The sequence below is a fragment of the Carlito syrichta genome, unplaced genomic scaffold (assembly GCF_000164805.1).
Source record: "Carlito syrichta isolate Samal-C Ts95f unplaced genomic scaffold, Tarsius_syrichta-2.0.1 Scaffold304011, whole genome shotgun sequence".
Lineage (NCBI taxonomy): Eukaryota > Metazoa > Chordata > Mammalia > Primates > Tarsiidae > Carlito > Carlito syrichta.
Window position 1 is genome coordinate 38,196 of NW_007248107.1, and position 25,486 is coordinate 63,681.

Sequence of the window (25,486 nt, forward strand, 5' to 3'; positions counted from 1 at the left end):
ACTGTGCCTTTTCTGTGTTTAGATCTGTTTAAATTCATAAATACTTCCTATTGTGTTATAGTTGCCTACAATATTCAGTGTATAACATGCTGTACAGATTTACAGCCTAGGAGCAATAGATTGCATCATATAGCCCAGGTGTGCAGTAGGCTAGACCACCTGGGTTTATGTAAGTACAATCTATGATGTTCACAGGACAACGAAATCACCTCACGACACATTTCTCCGAACTTATCCCCATCATTAAGTGACACATGAGTATTTAATCTTATAAGTCACAGAATTAAAAACCTCAAGATCCTTATGTATATTTTGTCTAATTCATCTTACATAAGTAGCATGCATTGAAATCTGACATCATATTGCAGCGCATCTCCAAAATGTGTTTGTTTTACATATTTCGGTGTCTTTCTTGGTTACAGAAAGCTTTCTCACTTTCATATCTTCACTGCATGCTCTTTTTAGCATTTTGTAAAAAGTACTTCTCAATCCATTTAACAGCTGCCTCAATTTTAGTCTCATAAAACTAACATTAATATCTCACTGTCTTTTAGTTTGCATTTGCACAGTATTTACCCATCCCTTTATGTTTAACTTTATGTGATTTAATTCTAGTTTATTATGTTTTTTTAGAGTCAGGTTCTCGCTCTGTCATCCAGGCTAGAGTACAGTGGCCTGATCATAGCTCATTCCAGCCTCCAACTCCTGGGCTCAAGTGGTCCTCCTGCCTCAGTCTCTTAAGTGCTACCTCTCCCAACGAATTTTTTTTTTTTTTTTCTGTAGAGATAGAGTCTCAGTCTCTTGCCCAGCCTGAGAGGTTTAGTTTTACATGTGTTTTTTGAAAGTGGGATATAATTGGACTTAGAGTGAGGGTTTGTTTCTTTAGATTTTTGTTTGTTTTCCCTTTTTAAACTGAATCTGAGAGTTTCCTGTAATAATATGTAACCTTATTATTATGTATCTTAATTGATCTGTCTTTCTTCTGACATGTTTTGTTTTGCTTTCTTATTATGGCTCCTTTTTTTTTTTTTTTTTTTTTTGCTTTCCAGTCAAGTTATTAACACTTTCTTTTCCTTCTTCATGAATCAGAGGTTTCATTCATTTTCTTTTATAGTACTGGTGGCTATGTAAAAAACTTTGGAAGCAATATTTGAGCCTATGTTTTTCCTCTTCATTCATTCCAAGAACGACACTGTGTCTATTACCTCTTCCCTCTGCAAGGTGAAGTGTCAGGAACGCTCAGAGCAATTGACAGTTTGGGGGGACATTATATATCATCTTTTCCAAGATTTTTTAAAATTTATTTTGAGTCAAGATCTCACTTTGTTGCCCAGGCTGGAGTGCAGTGGTGCAACCATAGCTCACTGCAACCTCATGCTCCTAAGCTTAAGCCATCCTTCTGCCTCAGCCTCCTAAGTAGCTAGGACCACAGGAGCGTGCCACCGTGTCCAACTAATTTTTAAAATTTTTTGTAGGCATAATGTCTTGCTATGTTTTCCAGGCTGATCTTGATCTCCCAGCATCAAGTAGTCCTCCCATTCAGTCTCCCAAAGTTCTGAGATTATAGGAATGAACTACTGCGCTCAGCCTGCATTTAATGTTTAAAGGTGTTCCCTGGACAGATAAAATCTATAAAGTAGAAAAACATATTTTAAAAGTTATTAATCAGCTTTGGCCTGGGATAATTTTTATGAGGAATAGTTCCGTTAGGAACTGCATCTCTGAATCAAATCTGGTGAATTGTTAATGCTTATTTGCCTTATGTTTTGGGTGATCATGAAGACATATGGGACATTTTTGAACTATGGAAAAGAATAATGTTAAATCTTTTTGTACTACATAGAAGTGAAAAACAAAACATGTTTCAGGGTTGTATCTGTGTGTGTATGTATATGTGTTTGGTGATAGAATAAATCAGAAAGACTCTTCACCAAACCGTTATCAGTGATTACCTCCAAAGAACAGGGGATGGGAGAAAATGGGTATCTCACACTTACTCGTTACAGCATTTTTACCAAAAGCAAAACTAAATAGTAAACAGTAAAATATAAAGTGGCAATATAATAAGTCACTAATAAGTTTGTATATATCATTTAATTACAACCTAAAACGGAAAAAAGATAAAAAGTTAAGAACAAAAAAAGCATGAAATAAAGAAACCCAAAATATGACCTGCCTACTGGAAGAACTAGATCAGGAGAGAGATTCCCTTTTCTGGGGAACTAAGTGCAGGCATTAAACTGACAGCCACTGATCTCTAAGTAGAACTGAGAGGCGATTCAAAGAAATACAGAATTACGCCTACAGATTATCATAGTCTTTGGCCTGAAATAATTGTTCAGACATTAGGGGTTTAACTGCTGCCATTTATTTCTGTGTGTGAGTATGTTTGCATGTGTGTGATTAATTTTGGTTTTGGTTTTGGTAAAAAATGATACATCACTTCTTTTAAGATTGTGTTTTGCCAAGTGTGAGGGTTCATGTCTATAATCCCAGTATTTTGGGAGGTCAAGGCAAGAGGACTGCTTAAGCCCAGGAGTTTGAGACCAGCCTGGGCAACATAGCATAATGTCTCTAAAATTTAAAAAATAAAAAAGATTATGTTAAATAAAAAGCATTAGATTAGATATAACTCTCTCTTACCACATATACACGCAAACTTTTATTATCTGCTTCTGACAATTAGCTCAATGCAGAGTACACATTGCCCAAACATTGCTTCCATAAATATGACATGCTGGGTATGGTGGCTCACGTCTATAATTCCCAGCACTTTGAGAGGTGAGAGGATAGCCTGAACCCAGAGTTTTGAGATCAGCCTGGGCAACTTGGTGAGACCTCATCTCTACAATAACTCAAAAAATAAACCAGGCATGGTGGCATGCACCTGTAGTTCCAGCTACTTGTAAGGCTGAGATGGAAAGATCACCTGAGCTCAGCAGTTCGAGGCTATGGTGGCTGTGATTGTGCCACTGCACTCCAGCTTGGGTGACAGAGTAAGACTCTGACTGAAAATCAAACAATCAGTCAGTCATAAATGTGACCAGTCTCCTGTATTATTCAGCAACTGCTGCAGGGCACTTCTGCTCTGCAGTTTGGTTGGAATTGGCTGCAACCATCCTTGGAAGATGAGGAGAAGGAAGGAAGGAAGAAGAGAGAGAAAGCACATGAGGCCAGGCCACCTGCCCTGCCCACCTGCTCCAGTTCTTACTGTTGCTCAAGGCCCTTCTAATCCATTTACAAGGAGGTAAGGACAGAAAAAAGAGGGAACTTAGCTCATAGCCGACTTAGACCTGGGATCCTTGGATGATGGGGAGTAGGTCATTTTGTCAAAAGAGAAGATCGTGAACTTCTAAGTTTAAGTTTAAGACATCTCCTTACACATCTTTTCCACCATATCAAAGCCTGCCCAGTGTTCTGTGGTATTACTTTTGAAACGTTTAAAATCTTGACTTAGCGGAGCACGGTGGCTCACGCCTGTAATTCCAGCACTTTGGGAGGTAGAGGCGAGAGGATTGCCTGAGCTCAGGGGTTCCATCCAGACCAGCCTGAGCAACATGGTAAGGCCTCACTTCTACAATAAATCATAAAATTAGCCATGTGTGGTGGTGCATGCCTGTAGTTTAAGCTACACGGAAAACTGAGGTGGAAGGATCACCTGAGCCCAGCAGGTGGAGGCTGCAGTGGCCGTGAGTATGCCACTGCACTCCAGCCTGGGTGACAGAGTAAGATTCTGACTCAAAAAAAAAGAAAAATCTTGACTTACAGGAAGATTTCACATAATAGTACATATTTCATAAACACACACGATGTGATTGAATATAAATGTTTATAAATATGCAAATGAGTATAAAATAAATATATATCACTAAAACAAAAGTTTCGTGAAACAATATCCTTACTATGGTATAAAAAAGTAAAAGCAAGAAAAAGAGCATATGAAGTGTGACTTTGCTAAGAACCTGATGCATCTTGATGTACCCTATTCTTGGTTTTTTTTTTTCATATTGAGAAAGTCTGAGTTTTATTTGGCATCATATCTGAGAGATTAACGAGAATAAAGGAAGAAACTAAAGATCGATCCCACATTCAATGTTAAGGACTCACAATAAAGAAAGCACGGAGCCTATAACCAATCCTGAAGGAATAAAATGTCATATGTTTACAATACAAAACACACATTATGGAGACTTCCTGTCAAAAGGAGATAGTCTGAATATCTGCAAAGTCTTTCTTGCTTTGTTTTTAAAAATGGTCTCAACTCTCTGAATTGATTTACAATCCACGAATGCGTCTTGTTTGAAAACCACAATTGTAAAGTTTTCTCTGATTTCGTTAGCAATTTCACATGGGGTATTTGCTTTGATGGTTTATTTAGCTCTTTTCTTTGAGCGGCTGAATCTTTTCACGTGGACATTGATCTTGCTCCCCACACTGGTCCCCACCCAAGAGACCTGTGCTGATTCTGACTTGGGAGCTGGGAAGGGACCTAAAATTCCCTGTTGGACTCTTTCACATGCAGATGGCAGATTGAGGAGAGGGTTCCGGTTTCCTGACGCTTTTCTCTGCCTGGTGAGAGCTGCAGTGAGAAGCAGGGAGGGCGCACCAGTCCCTGGCTCACCAGTCCTTCGGGCCTTGACCTCTGGGAGGGACGTCTGTGATGGCGCCTCCTGTCGGCTGAACAGGGCAGCCTGTCCTAGCCGCTGTCACTGTCCCGGTAGGAGCTTGTCTGGCCCAACTGTGATGACAAGCCTAAGGCAGAGGCAAGACCCAAGAATATCTTCCCTCCCTCGGGGTGGTCCCCAGCATCCGGTCACGGCGCCGACCTCTCGACCAGCGTCTCCAAGGGTGACAAGCGCAGCGAATCCCTCGTGAGGGGCTCTGCCCTTCCTCCCAGCGGCCCATCACCCCCACACCCTGCTCAGCACCTTCTCTGCTCTGTAGTCTGGCACAGAGACCACTCCCCACCTCAGTGTTTCTGCCACCCACTGGGCAGCCCTCCCTCCCTTTTCCTTCCTTGTCTCCAATTCCTTCACATCCCCATTACTAAAGAGGGGACTAGGCTGATAAGTCAGAAATCCTAGGACCAGCACTGCAGAGCCAGGACAAGAGACATCTCTCTGCCCAACCCAACCTCCCAAAGCTGCTTCTTTCTGTGCGTAACTGTGAGACACTGACAGAGGTGTGTCCTTATTTCAACAGGAATTGAAAAGAACTTGAAGTTAATTCTCAACTTCAAGCACTCTTCTCAACTAGCCAGACCCCAAGCTCTGGAACGATCTATTTTGCCCTGTAAATATTTTTCTCCGCATGTATATAGTGTGTTGCTATTCACACTGAATTGCATTTTAATATTAGAAAATATCTTATGCATGAAAATGCACTGCCAACCCAAATGGACAGCACAATTTAAGGTTGTTCTGAAAATCCAAAATGCTCCAAAGTTTGAAACTTTTCAAGTACCTACATACTATTCAAAGGAAATGCTCATTGGAGCATTTGAGATTTTGGATGTTAGGATTAGGAATGCTGAACTGGGGTTAAATATATAGTGTAAACATTCCAAAATCCTCCCCAAATTTTGAAATCCAAAATACTTCTGGTCCCAAGAATTTTGGATAAGAAATATTCAACATGTATTGCTACTGTGAAAGCTGTTATTATTGTTGATGTTGTTTGTTTATTTATGTAATAATCATTTTCTGAGATTCATCATATACCAGGCACTCATGTTATAAAGAATGAAGACATGGTCCTTAACGGCCTTTTGGAAAAGACAGATGCACATGGATAATATTCCATGTGGGAAGTTTCATAAGAAAGGTTTGAATAAAGTGCCATCCTCTGAAGTGACTTCATGAATGGCCTCACCAAGGAACTAACCCATGAGCAGAGGCTTAAAACTGAATAAGGATTTTGAGGTAGAAAAACCCTTTTCCATCTTCAGCTCAGGGCAAACTCTTGGTAGCAAGAATCCCTGTGGCATGAGCAGAGAAGAGAGAGATGAGTAGCCAATTCAGACCAACAAGAAGAATCAACAAGTCCCTTAAGGAATGATGGCCCTCTCCTGCTGTTGAGTGGATTTTAAAAATAAAAAATGAAAAAACAAAATCTCGGCTGGGTACAGTGGCTCACACCTGTAATCCCAGCACTTTGGGAGGCGGAGACAAGAGGATTACCTGAGTCCAGGATTCAAGATCAGCCTGGGCAACTTGGAAAGATCTCATCTCGACAGTAAATCAAAAAAATTAGCTGGGCGTGGTGATGCATGCCTGTGATTCCGGCTACTTGAAAAGCTGAGGTAGAAGGATCACCTGAGTCCAGCAGGTCAAGGCTGCAGTGGTTGTTAGTGTGCCACTTCACTCCAGCCTGGGCGACAGAGTGAGACTCCGACTAAAGAAAAAACATTTTTTTCTTTAGAGTCTCGCTGCATTGCCCAGGCTGGACTCAAACTCCTAGGTTCAAGCAATCCTCACACCTCAGCCTCCTAAGTGGCTGAGATAACAACCATCCATCTAGCCAGGTAAGAGGATTTCAGTTCAAAGTATACCCTCTTTCCCCCCAATTCCCGAACCCCTGGGTCACTGCTGGGATTCAGAAAGGGAGACAAAAGGGCAGATCTCAAGTTCATCCTTCTACCAAAACTCTTCTGCCTTCACTATTTAATATGAATTTTCACAACAGATTTTAATTCTAAAAAGGTTTCCATGAGTATAAAGAACTAGAAAGTAACTGCAATCCAAAAGAGATATATTTCTAACCCTGTGGTCATAAGATCATCTTTGTGTTTGGGAAACAGAACTATTTATATTTATTGGGGCATGCCACAAAGCAGTTAGCACATGGATTTTGGGTAGTGTCAAAGCCTCCTTCGGGCACTATGGCCTTCCTCCCTCTCTCTCCCTTCCACATCCCCAGTACCAAGGTTGGGACCAGACTGATGAGTCCAACAGGCCAAGTTTAGGTCTGGGATGCCTCTTCTTAGCCACGTGATCCTGAGCCAGTCATCTCCCTCTCGGTTTGGGGATATGCTCCCTAGGCTCTGGGTTATTGGAAAGTTTAAATGAGATGATGCATGTAAAGATTCTAAAAGTTCCTGAGGCATGAAGAATGCCCAGGACATGGTTGGAGTATTAAGTATCATTAATAAGCCACCTTGGGGGTTGAATAAGTGAACAGTAGGGGCTTCGAACGGGGGTTCTTACACACCTGACAGCTCGTGCTTCACATGTCTGCAGCAGGGGGAGTGTCCCCTACTGTTCTCACAAGTGTTCATCACCACTTATCTGCAGGACAAAAGGGAGAACAGAGGGGGAGGAAGAGGGCTGAACCATCTTTTCCTTCCCGGGGGCTTGGAGGAATTGGAAGGGGGGCTGCAGAGACAGCAGATCCCAGGCTGCTTCTGGAAGCCGGATGGTGGCTTGACCTGGCCTCCTGGGACACATGGGTCTTCGGGTGACTCAGCCTGAAATGGGATGATCTCACCCAACAAGGACAGGAGGAGAAGACACTTTCCCTGTGTCCTCAGGAAACCTTAGTCTCATGCTCAGTCCCCTCCTTCTCTAACAACAGAAAGCAAACATGCTATGGACCAAAAGAACACCAGCCCTGGCGCCAAACAGTCATGGGACCTCCGTCTAAAGTGAGTGGAATGGCTGACAGGCAAAGAGAACAGTCTTCCCAAGGTCAAAGTCTGCAGAGGTGCCCACCCACCCACCAGGCCCACCTTGGAGAGGAGAAGCCTGGCCAAGGAGCAGAAAAGCCTCCTTCAGCTCATGACCTTCCTCCCTCCCTCCTCCTTCCTTGTCTCCACCTCCTTCACATCCCCATTACTAAGGAGGGAATTAGGCTGATAAGTCAGAAATCCTGGGAGCTGATGCTCTCAGCACTGCAGAGCCAGGACAAGTGACATCTCTCTGCCCAACCCAACCTCCCGAAGCTGCTTCTTCCTGTGTCTAACTGTGCGACACGGTGACACAGGGATTCCTCCCCAAGTGATGCTGGCTTCTGCTCCTGTCCTGACCCCAGGACTGCTTCCAAGTATGAAATCAAATCCTAGCAACCAAGACTCTCCCCATTCCAGTCAGAGAGGCCAGCCTCCTGCCTCAGCTAACGGCTACCTGGCCAGAGCAGCTGCCCAAGAGACGTTCACTCACCTGGTGGCCACCTACCTCCCTTCGCACAGGCCCCCTGGGGCTGCCACTTCCCTCGCCTCTCGCTCCATCTACCGCAGCACCATTTATCCTGGACAGCCCATGGTCCAGGCCTGGGTCCGAGCAGGCAAAGAATGAGAAAAGGATGCTCCGTTCTTTCACAGAGGCCAGCCTTCAAGTCAGATTCCAGGCTCTGTGGCTGGGGTGCTCTGAGTTGGATGCTGCATTCTTCACCTGCTCTGGACAGGTGACTCAGGGCCAACGCGGCCAATCTGCCACGGAATTGCTCGAAGACTCCTGACCTGAGCCATCTGACTTCTCCACATGAAAAGGTTTGGTCCAGAAAGGGACTGCCAGTGCTGAGAAGCTCAGCCTGGAACAAGGTCCACCATCTGCTAGGCTGGCAGAAGACACCCACGAGGCACCCCCCTCCCAGAGCCACAGAACCACAGTGAGGCTTCTTGTCCAGCCCCAGTCTGCCCCTGCCTACTTCAGACAACATGGAAGCGGCTGGGAGAGCAAGTGCCTATGATGTGCCTGGCACACCGCTGGGAGCTTTCTATAAATGCCATCGCATTCTATGCACACAGGCAATTCCATGGTCACAGCCAATCACTGGTTCAGCAAAGTCAAGCAACTTTCCCAAAGTCACACAGCTAGCAAACTATCAAGCTGGAAGTCTACTCAAGATGCACCTGACTCCAAGACCCAGGCCCTACCCAAGGGATCTTGTTTCCTGTCTGTGCCAGCCTTTTCCAGAAACAACAAACTGGCTCCCAAGTCTCGTCCTCTAGCCAGCAGCATCAGCATCATCTGTAAGAAATGCAAGTTCTCGGGCCTCGGCCTAGTCTACCTGAGGCAGTAGCCCTGGAGGGGAGGCTCAGCACTGTTTCCACAAGCCTTCCAGGCGATCCTGGTACACACTCAAGTTTGAGAGCCAATGACCTAAACTTGCATGAGTGTGCATTGCAAACCACAGCAGGTTATGTTATGGAAATTTTATCCAAATTAAATATACATTTGGTCCCCTCCAGCCAACACACCTTCAATCTCATATCCTACAAATCAGGGTCTAGGTCCAGGCGGCTTTGCCATCTGCACAGTGTGGCTTGTGTAAGACGGGCAACCGCTCTGGATCTCAAAGACAAAAAAAAAAAAGAAAAGAAAAGAAAACTACAGAAGGAAAGGACAAGACAATTCTGTGTGTCCCCTGGCATTACTGTCATGTGACCCGAGTTCCTTTCTCCCACACGTGCCCTTGGAGAACCTAATCTCAGGGTGACATTTAACCCATCTGCCCCCCGACAGCGTCCCACACGCTGCTCCTGAGCACAGCTTCTGTGGGCCGTTGGTAGCGCCGGGACTTCTGCATGGTCCTCTCTCTAAAGAACGGAATGTTCTCTAGCATTCACCACCAAACGTTTCAGGGCTTCCTGGGGGCTTTAATGAGGGTGTAGGTGCAACTCGTAGGCAGCCCTTGGAATTCCATGCAGGGCTGTGGAGAAGCAGCCACTGCCGGAGAACCCAGGTCCATGGTCACAAGGGAGGCATAGAAGGAGGTACATTCCGGGGATAAAGCCGCCTTTGTCAGTGGGTGCAGGGGACAGTTCCTCATGGCAGGGCTAAGTCTGGAGTGCAGTGGAGGGATTTCTAAATTGCAGGGAGTAGGGAGGTCTCTGTGAGTGCCGTTCACTCTGCTCATACCCACAGCTTCTCTCGCAATGGCCTGGGTGCAGTGCCGCCAGGGTAGGCACCCGCCACTGTGGCTGTCTTGCTCTGGTGGAAAGGTGGTGGGGGCGGGAAGTGATTTAGTACCCCAAGCCTGTGGAGGGCTCCACAGCCTCGCCCTTCCTGGATCCTGAGGCCTGCGAGGGCCCCCACAGCCTCCCTGCTACCCCAGGTGTAAACCTTCTCTTGGCACCTGTGCCTGAACCCAGTTCCCATCTTTCCCTCTGTTTTCAGTCCCCACTTTCTCACTCTGAGAAGGTGAATTTATTCTCAATCAAGCGCTGTGGCTCATGCCTGTAATCCTAGCACTTTGGGAGGGGAGTCGAGAAGACTGCATAAGCCCAGGGATTCAAGTCCAGCCCGGGCAGCTTGGCAAGACCTTGTCCCTACAATACATCAAAAAATTAGCCGGGCATGGTGACACATGCCTGTGGTTCCAGCTACTCAGGAGGCTGAAGCAGAAGGATCCCCTGAGCCCAGCAGGTTGAGGCTCTGGTAGCCGTGATTATGCGACTGCACTCCAGCCTGGGAGACTCCAACAAAAGAAAAGAAGAATGTATTCCAAAGTGTAGTTGAGACCTTGCCCTGACCCTTCCTGATACAGGATGGTTCGCACTTCAGGGTGGACACTCAATTACACCTGTGCCCTTTAGTACCTCCTGAAGAAAAAGAAGAGAGTCTCCCTCCCTGCCCTATATTCCATAGCTTACCACGTGATCAAAGAAAGGGAAGAAGTATGCCCCTGAGAGAGCCTGCCTTGGTCAGAAGTAGGAAGTCCAAGCACCACTTTGAGCTCCAGTGGCTCCATCTTGGTCATGTGTCGGCTTCAGTTTGCGTATCTGCCAGATAGAATTAGAAGCTCCTACTGCAGAGTGCTATGGAGAGAATGAGACAGCAGAGAGGAAGACCCCGCTAATGGCCCCGCAATGTGCAGTGCTGCTGGAAACAACTGCATGCTCCCCTCATCGCTATAATTTTCCCTTAGCATGAAACCCAATCAAAGTTTGCCCATGTGGTCTTCCCTATTGTACGTGAACACACACATGCACATTTTCATTTTTAAAATTTTATTTATTTATTTTCTGAGATAGGGTCTCACTCTGGAGTGCAGTGGCATGATCACAGCTCACTACAGCCTCGACCCGCTGGGCTCAGGTGATCCTTCTGCCTCAGCCTTCCAAGTAGCTGGAATTACAGGTGCACTCCACCACACCCGCTCATTTTTTTATTTTATTGTAGCGAGAGTTCTCACCAACTTGCCCAGACTGGTCTTGAACCCCTGGGCTCAGGCAATCCTCTCACCTCCACCTCCCCAAGTGCTGGGATTACAAGTGTAATCCACTGCACTAGACTTAACTTTTTTATTTTTGTAGAGATGAAGTCTCACAATGTTGCCCAGACTGGTTTTGAACTTCAGCCTGGGCTCAAGCAGCCCTCCTGACTTGGCCTTCCAAGATTCTGGCATTACAGGTGTGAGCCAAGGCACCTGTCCACCATTTTTAATTATCAAAGAATGACTACCATTTACAGATAGCTTTCCTCATGTTGAACACTCAGATAAGCAATTTATTTCACTTATTCTCTCAGTGATTTCATGGATTAGGTTCTACTTTTATACCTGTTTTACAGGTGGAACCACCAAAGCTCAAACGGCAAGCAGCTTGCCTTTCTAGAGTGCATAGCTGCTAGGTAACAGAGTGGCATATGAAACCATGTCTGTGTGCCTCAAAGTTTCTGAACCTAGCTGCAGGCAATGCTGTCCAGGAAGTCTGGGAAGAGTGGCCGACCTGTGTGATAGCTGTTCACCTTGTTGTTCCTTATACCCCACGGAGTTCAGACTGTATTCAGCAAGCGGTCATGAGGCTTGCTAAAGTTTCATAACCAGTAACCTATATTTTCTTCTGATACTCCCACTTTCTTTTTTTCACTACAGAAATAATACATGTTTGTTGTAGGAAGTGAAAATATTCAGAAGGTAAAAGAAAAAGTGGTTGTTTTTTTTAACAACACAATAGGATCACCTCCTATTCTGATCAAACTGCAGCAAGATAAAGAGCAATGTGGAGGGCCCAGCTTCTGCATTAACCAACCCTGTAAACTTTGGGAAGTCCTTTTCCCTTCTTGAGCCTCAGTTTCCATGTCCACAAAGCGCCCAGCAATCTGACAGGGCTGCTTAGAGGTCTAAGGAGGGAGTCATCTCTCATTCTTTTATTGATGCATTCATTTATTTATTTCATCCACTCTGTCACCCAGGATGGAGTGCAGTGATGCAATCAGAGTGCACTGCAACCTTGAAGTCCCAGCCTCAAGCAATCCTCCCACCTCAGCTCCTGAGTAGCTAGGACTACAGTTGTGTGCCACCATTCCCAGTGAATTCTTTTATTTTTTATTTTGTTGAGAGACAGGGTCTCATCATATTGCCCAGGTTGGTCTCAACTTCCTGGCCTCAAGCCAGTCTCCTGCCTTGGCCACCTGAAGCTTTGGGATTACAGGCACGAATGACTGAGCCCAACCTCCTGCATTCTTTAAATCGCCTGAGGAATTTTAGGTCACGAGAACTGTATTATCATGACGCAGAATATAATTTATTTCAACTGGAAATGCAACATCACAATACAATGATAATAAATTCCCTATTCATATATCACCTTCAACTTACAGAGAAGGTTGAGGCCCTGGATTTGTCCATTGACTCATATGCCCTCATCTATGGATGCAGATACTGAGACTCAAAGAATTTACGTGTCCAAGAAGCACACACCCAAGTTACACAGATGCCGTTCGTCTTTGACTCCACTACAGGCTCTCCCTCTCCCCCCACACACAGCAACATGCATATTCAAACCAAAGATCTCAGCTTCATCCACAACCTCTGGTTGCCCTTCCCCTAGACCATGCTGCTCTCTCCCTGGGCTCTGCTTCTTTCAACTTGCCTTTCAGGGCTCACGTCCTTGCAAAGTAAGATTCTACCACTAAGGCGCTACACACGCAGGTGCAGCCAGTCCTGCCGGGGAATACGCCAACCACCCTCACACTCACATCTCTAGCCCTGGGCCTGCCCCTCAGTTCTAGCTCTTTTTCCCTACCACCAGCTTAACATCTTCACCTGGAGCGTAACTGGTATTTCAAAAGTAACACTGGCCAAGCACGGTGGCTCACGCCTATAATCCCAGCACTTTGGGAGACTGAGGCAGGAAGATCACTTGAGGCTGGGAGTTGGAGAATAACCTGGGCAACATTGTGAGACTCTGTTCCTACAAAATACTTTTTAAAAATTAGTTAGGCATCCTAGTGGCAAGTACCAATAGTTCCAGTTACTTGAGAGGCTGGAAGATTGCTTGAGTCCAGAAATTCAAGTCTGGAGTAAACTATGATCCCACCACTGCACTCCAGTCTGAACTGCAGAGCAAGACCCCATCTCTAAAAAACAAAAAGGTGGCCAGGCATGGTGGCTCACGCCTATGATCCCAGCATTTTGGGAGGCCAAGGTGAGAGGATTGCCTAAGCCTGTGGGTTCGAGACCAGCCTGGGCAACTTGGTGAGACCTCAGCTCTACAATAAATCAAAAACTAGACAGGTGTGGTGGTATATGCCTGTAGTTCCAGCTACATGGAAGGCTGAGGCAGAAAGATCACTTGAGTCCAGCAGGTCAAAGCTGGAGTGACTGTGACCATGCCACTGTACTCCAGCCTGGGCAACAGAGTGAGACTCCAACTCAAAAAAAAAAAAGGCAATACTGCCATACACTGCCAAATAATGCTCTTGATTTCCCCCCAGTAAAAACCTGCTTCTTCCCCTAAATTTCCATGTTTTGGTAATTGTCACTGGTATCCATCAAGTTCCCAAATAAAAAAAAAAACAAAAAACCAGTATCAAGGAGCTAAGAACACAGGCTCTGGAGCCAGAATTCCTGGGCTCATCTTCCAGGGCCAGTGCATAATCATAGGCAGATTAAGAGACAGCCTGTTATAGACCGGTTTTCTCATCTAGTATGTTTAGTGTGCTAACATCTGCCTCTCATGGGTGGCCACAGGAACAAATGTGGTGATACTTGTATAGTTCTTAGGAAAGTGTCTACAAGAATAAGCCCTCTGTGGGTACAGCTCTTTTCACTCTTGGTTCCTCCCTTTGATCCTCCACATTACATTCAACTTATCAGAGATTCCTGTTGCCCCCCCCCCCGCAGAAGCTACCACAAATCTGTGTGATTCTCTGTCTTAACTGCCACCATCCTAATCCAGCCACCAGTGCCCCTTACCTGTGTACTGCACTCATATTTAAAAAAAATAGAGCGATGGGGATCTCACTGTGTTACTCAGACTGGTCTCAAATTTCTGGCCTCAAGTGGTCCTCCCACCTAAACCTCCCAAAGTGCTGGGATTACAGAGCCACCACGCCAAGCCTACACTCACTTTTTAACTGGGCTTCTGGCTCCTACCTGGGCCTCTACAATCCATTTTCCACATAGTTATGAATAGATTTTGTTGAAAACATAAATTGGATCATGATAACATAAAACTCTCAAGGATTTTGCATTGCTTTAAGAAACATTTTAGGCTGGGCACAGTGGTTCACACCTTTAATCCCAGCACTTTGGGAGGCTGAGGCAGGAGGATCACTTGAGCCTTGGGAGTTTGAGACTAGCGTGGGCAAAATGGCAAGATCCCATCTCTAAAATAATTTTTTTTAACTTTTCAGAAACTTTATTTTTCAGAGCAGTTTTAGGCTGAAATACTGCACAGAAAGTACAAAACTCCCATATACCCCCTTCTTCTCCACACACAGTACCCCTCACTCTCAACATCTTGCATTAGCGTGGTATGTTTTTACAATTGTTAAACAGATATTGATACATGGTTATTAACTAAAGTTCATGGTCTATGTTAGTGTTCACTTTTTGTGTCACACAGTTCCCTAAGTTTTGACAAATACATAGGCTGGGCACGGTGGCTCATGCCTGTATTCCTAACACTTTGGGAGACCGAGGTGAGAGGATTGCCTGAGCCCAGGAGTTCAAGACCAGCCTGGGCAACATGGCGAAACCTCTTCTCTACAATAAATCAAAAAATTAGCCAGGTGTGGTGGTGCACGCCTATAGTTCCAGCTACTTGGAAGGCTGAGACGGAAGGATCGCCTGAGCCCAGTAGGTGAAGGCTGCAGTGGCCATGAGCATGCCACTGCACTCCAGCCTGGGTGACAGAGTGAGACTTTGACTAAAAAAAATAATAATAATAAAAAGACAAATACATAGAGTCATATACCTACCACTATAGAATCAAACAGAAGAATATGTTTGCTGCCCTAAAAATGCCCTGTTCTCTGTCCCTTCCCAAGACTTTGCATTGCTTTTTCAGATTAATATCCAAATTCCTTTCCATGATCCAGTGAGCTACATGAGCTTACCCCTGTTTATCTCCCCAACTTCAGCCTCCTCTTCTACATCTCTTGCTCCCTGCATACCACAGCCACCCTGACCTTCTGGCTCTTTCTCCAACAAGCCACACCCATGTCACCCTAAGGCTTTTTGCCCTAGCTGTCCCCTCTTAAAGGAAGGTTCCACTTCCAGATCTTATTTCTGGCTCCTTCCTGCCTTAATCTCCTAAATAGGGTATTTCTTGCCCACCCAATCTAAACTGGCCCCGAGTGCTCCCTGCTACATCTGTTTTATTTCCTTCATATAACTTGCCACTATCGGAAGGTGTCTTGTTAGTCTGTTTGGGGACTTGTGTATCACCCATCTACCCCACCTAGAGTATGAGCCCCCACACAGGGACCTCATCAGCCTATTGACTGCGGGGTCCCCAGCACTAGAGCATGCCTGGCCCATAAGGGATTGATAAACATTTACTGAATGAATCAACGCATAACTGAATGAATAAATAAATGACTAATGTCATGTAATGAGTTTCTACATTTGTTTCTATTTTAGAGTTTACAAAGAGCTCTCACAGATATTTCCTTAGTGTTTAGATGGTTAGACTCAGGTTTAAATGAAACTTGAAAAACATATTCACATGCTCTCTCCCAGCTCCTTAAGGCCACAGATTAGGGGATACTGGCCGGGCACAGTGGGAGGCCAAGTTGGTAAGATGGCTTGAGCCCAGGAGTTTGAGACTAGCCAGGGCAACATAGCGAGATCTTGTCGCTATGAGAAATAAAAATAAAAAATTAGCCAGACGTGGTGGCGAGTGCTTGTAGTCCCAGCTACTTGGGAGTCTGAGGCAGAAGGATTACCTGAACCCAGGAGGTCAAGGCTGTGGTGAATTGTGGTCGTGTCACTGCAATCCAGCCCGGGCGACAGAGTGAGACCCCCAACTCCAAAATAAATAAATAAATCTGAGGATGTTCTCTGCAAGGGAAGAGAGTTTCCCATGATGCTCTGGATAGGACATGCAGAATCCCTGATTTAATTTACACTCTAGGACAAAGGAAAAACACTCAGAGACACAGAACCTTGGCTGACGAATAATAGTAACAACAACCGTTGGTGCAGCACTTGTCGTGGGCCAGACAGCCAGACACCAGGTCAAATGCCATCAATATAGTGTCCACCTCCACGATTAACCTATAGGGTTGGTGCCTTTTTCTTATTAGGAAGGAAAAGAAATCAAGGGTGGTAAAACAACTTCCCCAAGGCACAGGGCCAAGACGTGAGCCCAAGGTCACCCAAAAACAAAGTCCAGGCTGTCCTTGTCCTGGTGACAGAAGCAGAATAAACAAACATTGCCGAGCTGAGCCTCTGGAGGTCTCGGACCCATCCTGTCACATGGTGGACTTGGAAAGGGTTAAACACCACAGCGGGAGGGAGGGTCGGTGCCTAGGTGGGCGGTGCTATTTCAAGGCCAGGATTAGGATGGTTTGAACAGCACCACTTGGCAATGAGGAAAGGCCAGGTATGGACAAATGACACACCCAGTGGGAGAATGTTTCCGCTCAGTAAGACTCTGGCAGGAGCCTGTGTTCAGCCTAGGGTCTCATCTTTCTCAAGGGAGGGGAGGCCTTGGGTCCTTTGTCTTTTCTGGCTCTTACAGGATGCCAGAGATGCCCCAGCCAGGGGATCTGACTCCTCCCTCTAGTGTGGCTTCAGACTGGAGAAGCGTGGAGTCCAGGGTGGCTGTGCTGGGCCCCGCCAGGCTGTTCCCCATCACACTCGCTCTGTCTTTCTGCCCACATGAGTATCTGAGCAACGCCGTTTCCTGCCTGGCTTCAGAAAGCAACATTTTTAAAGATTAAGAAATCCCTACTTTCTTCTCTTAATTTGTTATTGTCCTGACACGACTGACTCAATAAGTAAAAATTTTAAATCCCTGCCCAGGGTCGCAGGCCTGTCTCCTCCACAGTTGGAGTTCTTCCAGATGCTTTGAGCTTTTCCCCATCTCCGTCAGCACGCTCTGCCCTTCCTAACCCAGGGACTCGCCAACTCCCTGCTCCCAAGTTAATTCTCATATGTTTTTCAGGGTTTCGGTCCAAGTCACCTCCTCTAGGAAGTCTTCCCCGACACCCCCTCCCAATTTGCACATTAAATTAGGGCTGCCCTTCTGTGTTCTCAAAGCACTCCATGCTGACCTCCCTCATGTGTGTATCTGCCTTATCCAGTCACTGAATTCCTTCTTGCCAGGGACTGTGTTATGTCTCTCTGCATAGCCCTGGCATCCAGGACGTACCTGGCACAAAGCAGATGCTGAACAGCCGTGAAAGGGAGGAATGAGAAGACGAAAAGAGAAGAAAAGGGCAGGGAGAGGGGGAAGGAAGGAGAGGAACCTTTGTGAGCAGATGCATAGACACAGAGACAGTATAGACGCACAGATATGCCAATCTAACTCTCTACAGGGCATCTATGCACATCTAGCCACAGGGGGCAGGGTGTGCACTGAAAGAGCACTGGTCCAGGAGTCCACAGTCTGAGTTCGTATCCCCCAGGTTGCTGCCGACTGGTGTGTGACCTGGGAGAAGTCATTCCCCTTTCTGGGTGCCAGATGTTTCATGTGTAAACAGGGCTGTTCTAAGATTTCTCTCACTAAGTGCTCTCACTGCCTGAAACACGGTGAAGGTTCAACAAACATGGGCCCTGTCTTCCCCAGTCCCATCCCACCAGCAGTGTCCCAGACACCCGTCGTGACAGGAAGGAAAGAACAGCAGCTTGCAGGAGCCAGAGAGCCCTGTGTCTGGACACAGCCCTCCTCCACCTCATCACATCCCAGCAAGTCAGACAGTTGAAAGCATAGCATGGCCAGGCACGGTGGCTCATGCCTGTAATCCCAGCACTTTGGGAGGCCAAGGTGAGAGGATTGCCTGAACTCAGGGGTTCGAGACCAACCTGGGCAACTTGGCCAGAACTCATCTCTACAATAAATCAAAAAAAATTAGCCAGGTGTGGTAGCACACGCCTGTAGATTCAGCTACTTAGAAGATCGAGGTGGAAGGATCACCTGAGCCCAGCAGGTCGAGGCTGTGGTGTGGTGGCCGTGAGCATGCCACTGCACTCCAACCTGGCAACAGAGCGAGACTTGGACTCAAAAAAAAGAAAAAGGAAGAAAAGCACAGCTGCCCAGCACCACCTGCAACCTACTGGGGGCTGCCTCTGTGTTCATCTTGCCGGTGAAAGATGCACACCTTGCCGCCCATGCCTGTGCCACCTGACTGCAGCAGGAAGTACGAGGACAGTCTTAGTGTGAACAGCCTGGCACCCATCACCCAGCCTCAGCATCCATGGGGACCCGCGTGAGACCCGCAGGACACAGGAGAGCCTTGACATAGTTCTCACGATGTCATGAACCAGACAGCCAGACACCAGGCCAAATGCCATCAACATGGTGTCCACCTCCACGATTAACCTATTGGGTCGGTGCCTTTTTCTTATTAGGCACCTGCTCCATCCTCCCTGCTCTGTCCCTAATGCCGCTGTCAGAACCCAGAGCCACAGCCCTGACCTATACCCAGAGACACCTTGGATCACTCTGTAACTTGCTTCCCTCCAGCCCAGAATAGCCTACTGCTCAGTGCTGCCCTCTTGTCTCACAAACTCAGTCATGGTCTGCACTTGAACCCATTGTGAGGCTGGGACTTTCCAGTCAATCATTTTGCCCCACTGGCAAAAGAGGACAAAGCAGGTGCTGTCCTTTATTTAACCAGGCCTTTAAAGTTGGTGGCACATTATATATCATCAATAAAAACTGAAAGCAACCGAGAAGGGGCATGAGAGAGCTAAGGTGATGGTCACATTTTCTGGCTTGCTAGAAGTTTGCCTTACACAGGGGCACACATGCTTCCTAAAATTAACTGAAGGAGCACTTTGGGTGTGTACGTTTCACTGTATATGAATCTTACCTAAAAGAAATACAGCAAATCAACATGGAACTCAAGTTAATTGTATACATGCTGGAAGGTAGTGATGCCTGCAACTTATTTGGAAATGGATCCAAAAACAAAAAGATGGGTGCATGGATGGATAGAAGGATGGAGAGAAGGATAGACAGGTGATAAGGCAAAAATAGCAAACTGTTACCTGTAGAATCTGCATAAGGCATGTTAACTACATTCTTTCCACTTTTGTGTGTGTTTCAAAATTTTTATAATGATATTTTGGAAAAAAAATACAATTGAAAGCAAGCCAAAGAGTCAATAACTTGAGGAATGACTAAATAAATTAAATCACAGGCATTCAGTGTGATCTTCTAAGGCTGTTAAGAATGGTGGCCAGGTGTGGTGACTCACACCTGTAATTCCAACACTTTGGAAGGCCAAGGCAGGAGGATTGCTGGAGCTCAGGTGTTTGAGACCAGTCTAGGCAACACAGTGAGACCTCTTCTCTACAAAAAATTAGCCAAGCATGGTGGTACGTGCCTGGAGTTCCTCTACTCAGGAGGCTGAGGCAGGAGGATCACCTGAGCCCAGGAGGTCAAGGCTGCAGTTAACAATGCCTGTGCCATTGCACTCTAGCCTGGGTGATAGAGTGACACCCCAACTCAAAAAAAAGGATGATTTGGATTGGATAACTTTGTAGGAACTGAGAAGGTATCCATAACCCAACACTGAATGGAAATATCAGCATGCAAAGCGGTGCATATGTATATAAGCACCACGATTCCTTTTCAGCTGCAGGGTAGCATGCTAAGAGTTCAGGCTTTAGAATGGAGTAGCTGGGCACAATGGCTCATATCTGTAATCACAGCACTTTGGGAGGCTAAAGCAGGAGGTTCATCTGAGGTCATGACCAGCCTGGGCAACAGAGCAAGACCCTATTTTTACAACATCTTTTTAAAATGCCAGACATGGTGGCACGCACTTGTATCCAAGCTACTGGGAAGGGTAGGGTAGAAGGACTGCTTGAGCCCAGGTGGTTGAGGCTGCAGTGAGCCATGATTGTGCCACTGTACTCCAGCCTGGACAACTGAGTGAGATTCTGTCTCTATTAGAAAAAGAAAGAAAGAAAGAAAGGAAAAAGAAATAATGGAGTCAACCCTCCCGGGTTTAATCAATCCTACCACTCACCACCTGGATAACTCCCTGTTCCTCATTTTGGTTTACCTGTAACATAGAAACAACAGCATGTGACCCATGGGGTTTTGAGGAAGATCAAATGGACTCACAATGATCTTAAGTCAATGCCTGGTGCTGAAAGCTCTTGGGAAGAAGGAGCCACTACTATTCCCTAAGGCTTTCCAGGGTGTGGGCAAGGCCCCTCAGAACCAGGGATGCATACCTGGAAGTTGGCCGCCAGGTGTGGGGAAGAGATCATTGGCTGATAACACTGGGCAAATGCTGCCCCACCAACAAAAAACTCTCATTCTCTGAGCTAACAAGTCGCCAGAATTTTTGTTTGTTTGTTTTGAATTGAAGTCTCACCCTGTCGCCCAGGCTGGAGTGCAGTGGCACGCTCACAGTCACCAGTCTTGACCTGCTGGGCTCAGGCTATCCTTCCACCTCAGGCTTCCAAGTAGTTGGAACCACAGGCATGTATCAGCATGTCCAGCTAATTTTTTGATTTATTGTAGAGATGAGATCTTGCCAAGTTGCCCAGGCTGATCTCGAACCCCTGGACTCAGGCAATCCTCTCTCTTCCATCTCCCAAAGTGCTGAGATTACAGGCATAAGCCACCATGCCTAACTGCCATGATTTATTTATTTATTTATTTATTTATTTATTTTGAGTTGGAGTCTCACTCTGTTACCCAGGCTGAAGTGCAGTGGCAGGCTCACAGCCACCCCAGCACTAAACTGCTGGGGTCCGGCGATCCTTTTGCTTCAGCCTTCCAAGTAGCCAGAACTAGTGGCTAGCACTACCACACCCGGCTAACTTTTTTATTTATTGCAGAGACGAGGTCTCATCATGTGCCCGGGTTGGTCTCGAACCTGTGGGCTTAGGCAATCCACTCACCTCAGCCTCCCAAAGTGCTGGGATTATAGGTTTGAGCCACCGCGCCCAACCTGCCATGATTATTTTTTTGAAGATGCTTTAAAAAAAACAGACGGGATGGAAATACTCTAAAACATCTAATACTGTTCACAGTGGCTGGGTTATGCTGGTAAGAACTGAAACAAATTTCTTTTTCCATTTCTATACTACAATGGGTTGCTCTCTTTACCTAGAGCTTTTTTCTCCATCCCTGCCCCTGATCTAACTCCCACACAGTCTTCAGAAAACAACTGAAACAACACCTCTTCAGAGAAGCCCACCCTGATTCATCAGATTAGGCCAGTTCCTTGTTAAAGCTTCTCATAGCACTTAACCCTCTTTGTTGTTATACTTATGTGTATGAGATTGTTTGTTTAATGTGTCCCGTAAGATCCACAGAGCCCAGCACCAGTGCCCAGAGCATAGAATGCTCCAAATAATTTGTTGAAAATGAATTCCAAGTGTTTGAGAAAGTGATTTCACTCTTTGTATATTGAAAAATAAATAGAAAATTGGGAGGAGAGGGAGAGTAATAAAATAAATCCAGCTATATCCATGTGTGTCCCGGGTAACGTTACAAAGCTCTTAACTATCAAAGACATGTGGCAGTGACTTGTGCGGTTTTACTTTCTCCCCAAGAGAAATGTCGGGGAGGGGGGAAGGTGTGTGGCGGAATTCTCCAACCCCACTCCCGCCCCTCAACCCTATGCAGAGCCTCCTCTGCATCCCACAGGCCCAGCCCCTCTCTGATGGCAGCCAGCCAGGTCTCAAGGATCCTCAGGTGTCTTGATTCCTATTTTCCAGCAGAAGGAAATGAGGTACCTGTGGCAGAGATTGGGCGACCGAATTACCATCGAGGACACAACCAACCACCGTAGCCACATGCTTAAAAACCGCATACATGGCTGGGTGCTGTGGCTCTTGCCTGTAATCCCAGCACTTTGGGAGGCCTTGGTGAGAGGATTGCCTGAACCCAGGGGTTTGAGACCAGGCTGGGCAAATTGATCAGACTTCGTCTCTACAATAAATCAAAAAATTTGCCAGGCATGGTGGCCCATGCCTGTGGTCCCAGCTACTTGGAAGGCAGAGCTGGAAGGATCACCTGAGCCCAGCAGGTTGAGGCTGCAGTGGCTGTGTGTGCTGCTACACTCCAGCCTGGGTGATAGTGAGACTCTGACAAAGAAAGAAAGGAAGGAAGGAAAGAAAGAAAGAAAGAAAGAGAGAGAGAGAGAGACTGCATATGTGGCCCAGTGTGGTGGCTCACATCCATAATTCCAACACTTTGGGAGGCCGAGGCCAAGGATTGCTTGAGCCCAGGAGTTTGAGACCAGCCTGGGCAACATAGCAAGACCTTGTCTCAATAAAAGAGCAAAAAATTATCCAGGTGTGTTGTAATGCACCTGTAGTACCCCCTACTCAGGTGGCTGGAGGTAGGAGGATAGCCTGAGCCTAGGTTGAGGCTGCAGTGAGCCATGATTGTGCCACTGCACTCCAGCCTGGCAAGACAGCAAGACCCTGACTCAGGGAAGAAAAAAAAAAAAAGATTCTGTATGTGCGTGTGAAATGGCAGAGCTGGGAGAGTTCTTAGAAGTCATCTCTAGTCCAATACCTTCCGTCCACTTGGTAGACAAGGACACTGAGGTCCAGATATGGAAAGGAGTTTATCCAAGGTCACACTGCTGTGCAAGAATTTATCTGGACAGGTGTCCTTGCATGTTAATGCCCAACCTTTTAACTGTTGAATGCAGAGAAAAAAGGCACTCCAAAAAATATACTGAGAAGATGTTGTGGGGCATTGCCCTGATGAATCCCTAACCTCAGAACTGAGACATCCATTCCCACAGCTGACACAGAGTAGCCTGTGACACTCATAGCTGAGTCCCTATCCAGGAACTGCCCTCAACCAGCTGCCCAAGGTCATGCCCCAGTCCCTGGGCAGCCTACATGCAACAACTGATCATTGCAGGGGCACAAAGCCCCTGGGATCACAACCCAACTTCTCCATCTGTGTCCGGTTCTGTTTCCCTCGCCCTACGCAGGCGTGGTTCCCAGAACACTTGCTGATGAACTTCCTATACACAAATCTCTGTCCCAGCATCTGTTACCAAGGAAGTCTAACCAAAGGCGATGCAGCCAGGGCCAGGAAGTGGTAACATCTCCCTGTAAATACAACTGAATAAAATGGTTTCACCACACATTGAGCACCTACTAGATACCAGGTCAAGTCCCAGCCTCGAAGATTCCCCAGTGTAAATAAATGTGTCCCTACAGTCTGTCTCCAGAGGGAGATTGTCTGAACACTCACCCCACTTTCTGCTACAGAGGGAGTCAGGGCTACTCTGGGCCCTTGAGTCCTCTTTCTTTGATCCTTAAGCCCTAGGTGGCTGTGACAGTCACGGTGTCAACATAGGGGGGCAACATGTTTATGAGGACTGACATGTTCTCTGTATGTGTATGCTGTTTTGAGCATTTCACCAACTTTGACTCATTTACTGCTTCTGCTATCTTGTGAGGTAGGAATTTATGACCGCTGCTTTGCAAAGGAGAAAAGTGAGCCCAAGCATGGTTAAATACCTTTCTCAAGATCAAAGAGCCTGTCACCCTTGCAGCCAAGACTCCGTCTCAGATGGCTAGACCCCACAGTCCGAGGTTTATACCCACCACCTTTCTTCTGAATTCAGAGGATGCCTTAATGGAACCTAACCAAATGGGTCCCGGGGTTCTAGCCATATCTTCCTGGAACTGGAAACGTCAGAATATGCCTTTGACTCGCCTCCTTCTCCTTTTTTAAAGAAAACCATGTGTTTACTCTCTTATGCCAAAGTTACAACAGAGCTGAAGTTCCGCCAGTGTTGACTTTAAAAGTTGGGCAGAAGGGTTAAAATCCTTTGCCCCAGTGCTTGTTTGTTTATGCTTCCGGAACAAAGGAAGGCTGTCATACAGAAAGCTCTCTTACGTGCGGGGTTGTACCTGCAGGAAGGCAGGGGCTCAGGCCAGGTACCCGGAGGCCCCTCCCAGCTCTCAGATCCCTGAGACCTGCGCTAGGTTCCCTCCAGGAGCTGAGCAGCTCCCTCTTCTGTGCTGCTTCCTGCTGGAGCTGGAGCCCAGCTACAGCATCCAGGCACCAATGCCCCTGCCTCTCGAAGAGGAAGCGAGGGCACGTGGAAAGCCACTGCCCCTGGCCAGGGCTCACTCTCATATACCCATGGGGGTCTTGCACTCTGCCCTCACTTCTGCGTCCAACACAGGACGCGCTCTCAGCCAGCCTCTGCAACGACAGACAGGCGCTATGTCCTATTGCAACACACGTGCACGCACGCACGTGTGCAAACACTACTCAATACACTCACGTGTGTACACACTCACATGGCACGCATATACATGGACACACTCGCTCCCACACTACACTGAGTAGCCAAACCATGCGTCCACTCCTCTGGGAGGATGTCGGGCAGGGTCAGCCCCTCCATCTCAACCTCCCATGAGTGCCCTGAGACAGGAGAGGCAGCTTCACTTACCATTCTCCCTCCTCGGGAAGACTCTCTTCTGCAGACTCATCGCCACCAGCTCCGGGGATGACAGCGCTCCGTGAAAAGTTCCTCCAAACCCCAATCAGGAGTCCGGGAGGGGGAGATCGCCCACAGTTTCTACCCTGGGAGTATTTGGATATGAGTTAAAACTACAAAGTAACTTCTCGTTAGAACTGTTTTTTCCTCGGCAGGGAGGGAAGGGAAAAAAATCCCTTTCCCTCTGCCAGAAAATCTTTAACGTTTCACAACGGTCGCTTCCAACGCCTGCCCTCCTTGAGAAGCAAATGTGAATAAAGGCAATGTTATTTCACTGAATCAAGCCCTCAGATCATAAGCCTTTTCCTGCACCACAAACAGAAATGTAAAACCTCAAACTTTCCTTTGGACTTGAGTTTGTTGTGAGAGGGCAGAACACAACTGTTTCTGAGGTCGAATGTATGGAAAATGTGCCGCACTGTTTAGATCATCCTGGGCGCTTGAGTCTCGGCCCCACCCCCCACTTTTCTTTTTAATGACTTCTGGTGTGTTTATGTAATTGCATGGGACAAACATAACACCTAAAATCTTTGCCCAAAGTTGAAGTGATTCATTTTCTCCCTCTCACACACCACACACAAACACTGCGCCTGTTTAATCCAAGTGAAAACGCCTTTCATAAAATCTGTGGGGCTTGGGCACAG

General features: G+C 46.7%; 1 pseudogene across 1 annotated transcript in view; it reads right to left on the bottom strand.

Moving 5' to 3' along the window:
* Positions 1-25,093, bottom strand: part of LOC103261795 — a 38,838-nt pseudogene extending 13,745 nt beyond the window's left edge. The window contains exon 1 of the transcript XR_504384.1: positions 24,795-25,093. The product of XR_504384.1 is annotated as a pro-interleukin-16 pseudogene (transcript). The remainder of the gene's footprint in view (positions 1-24,794) is intronic.
* Between the last annotated feature and the right edge of the window lie 393 nt (positions 25,094-25,486).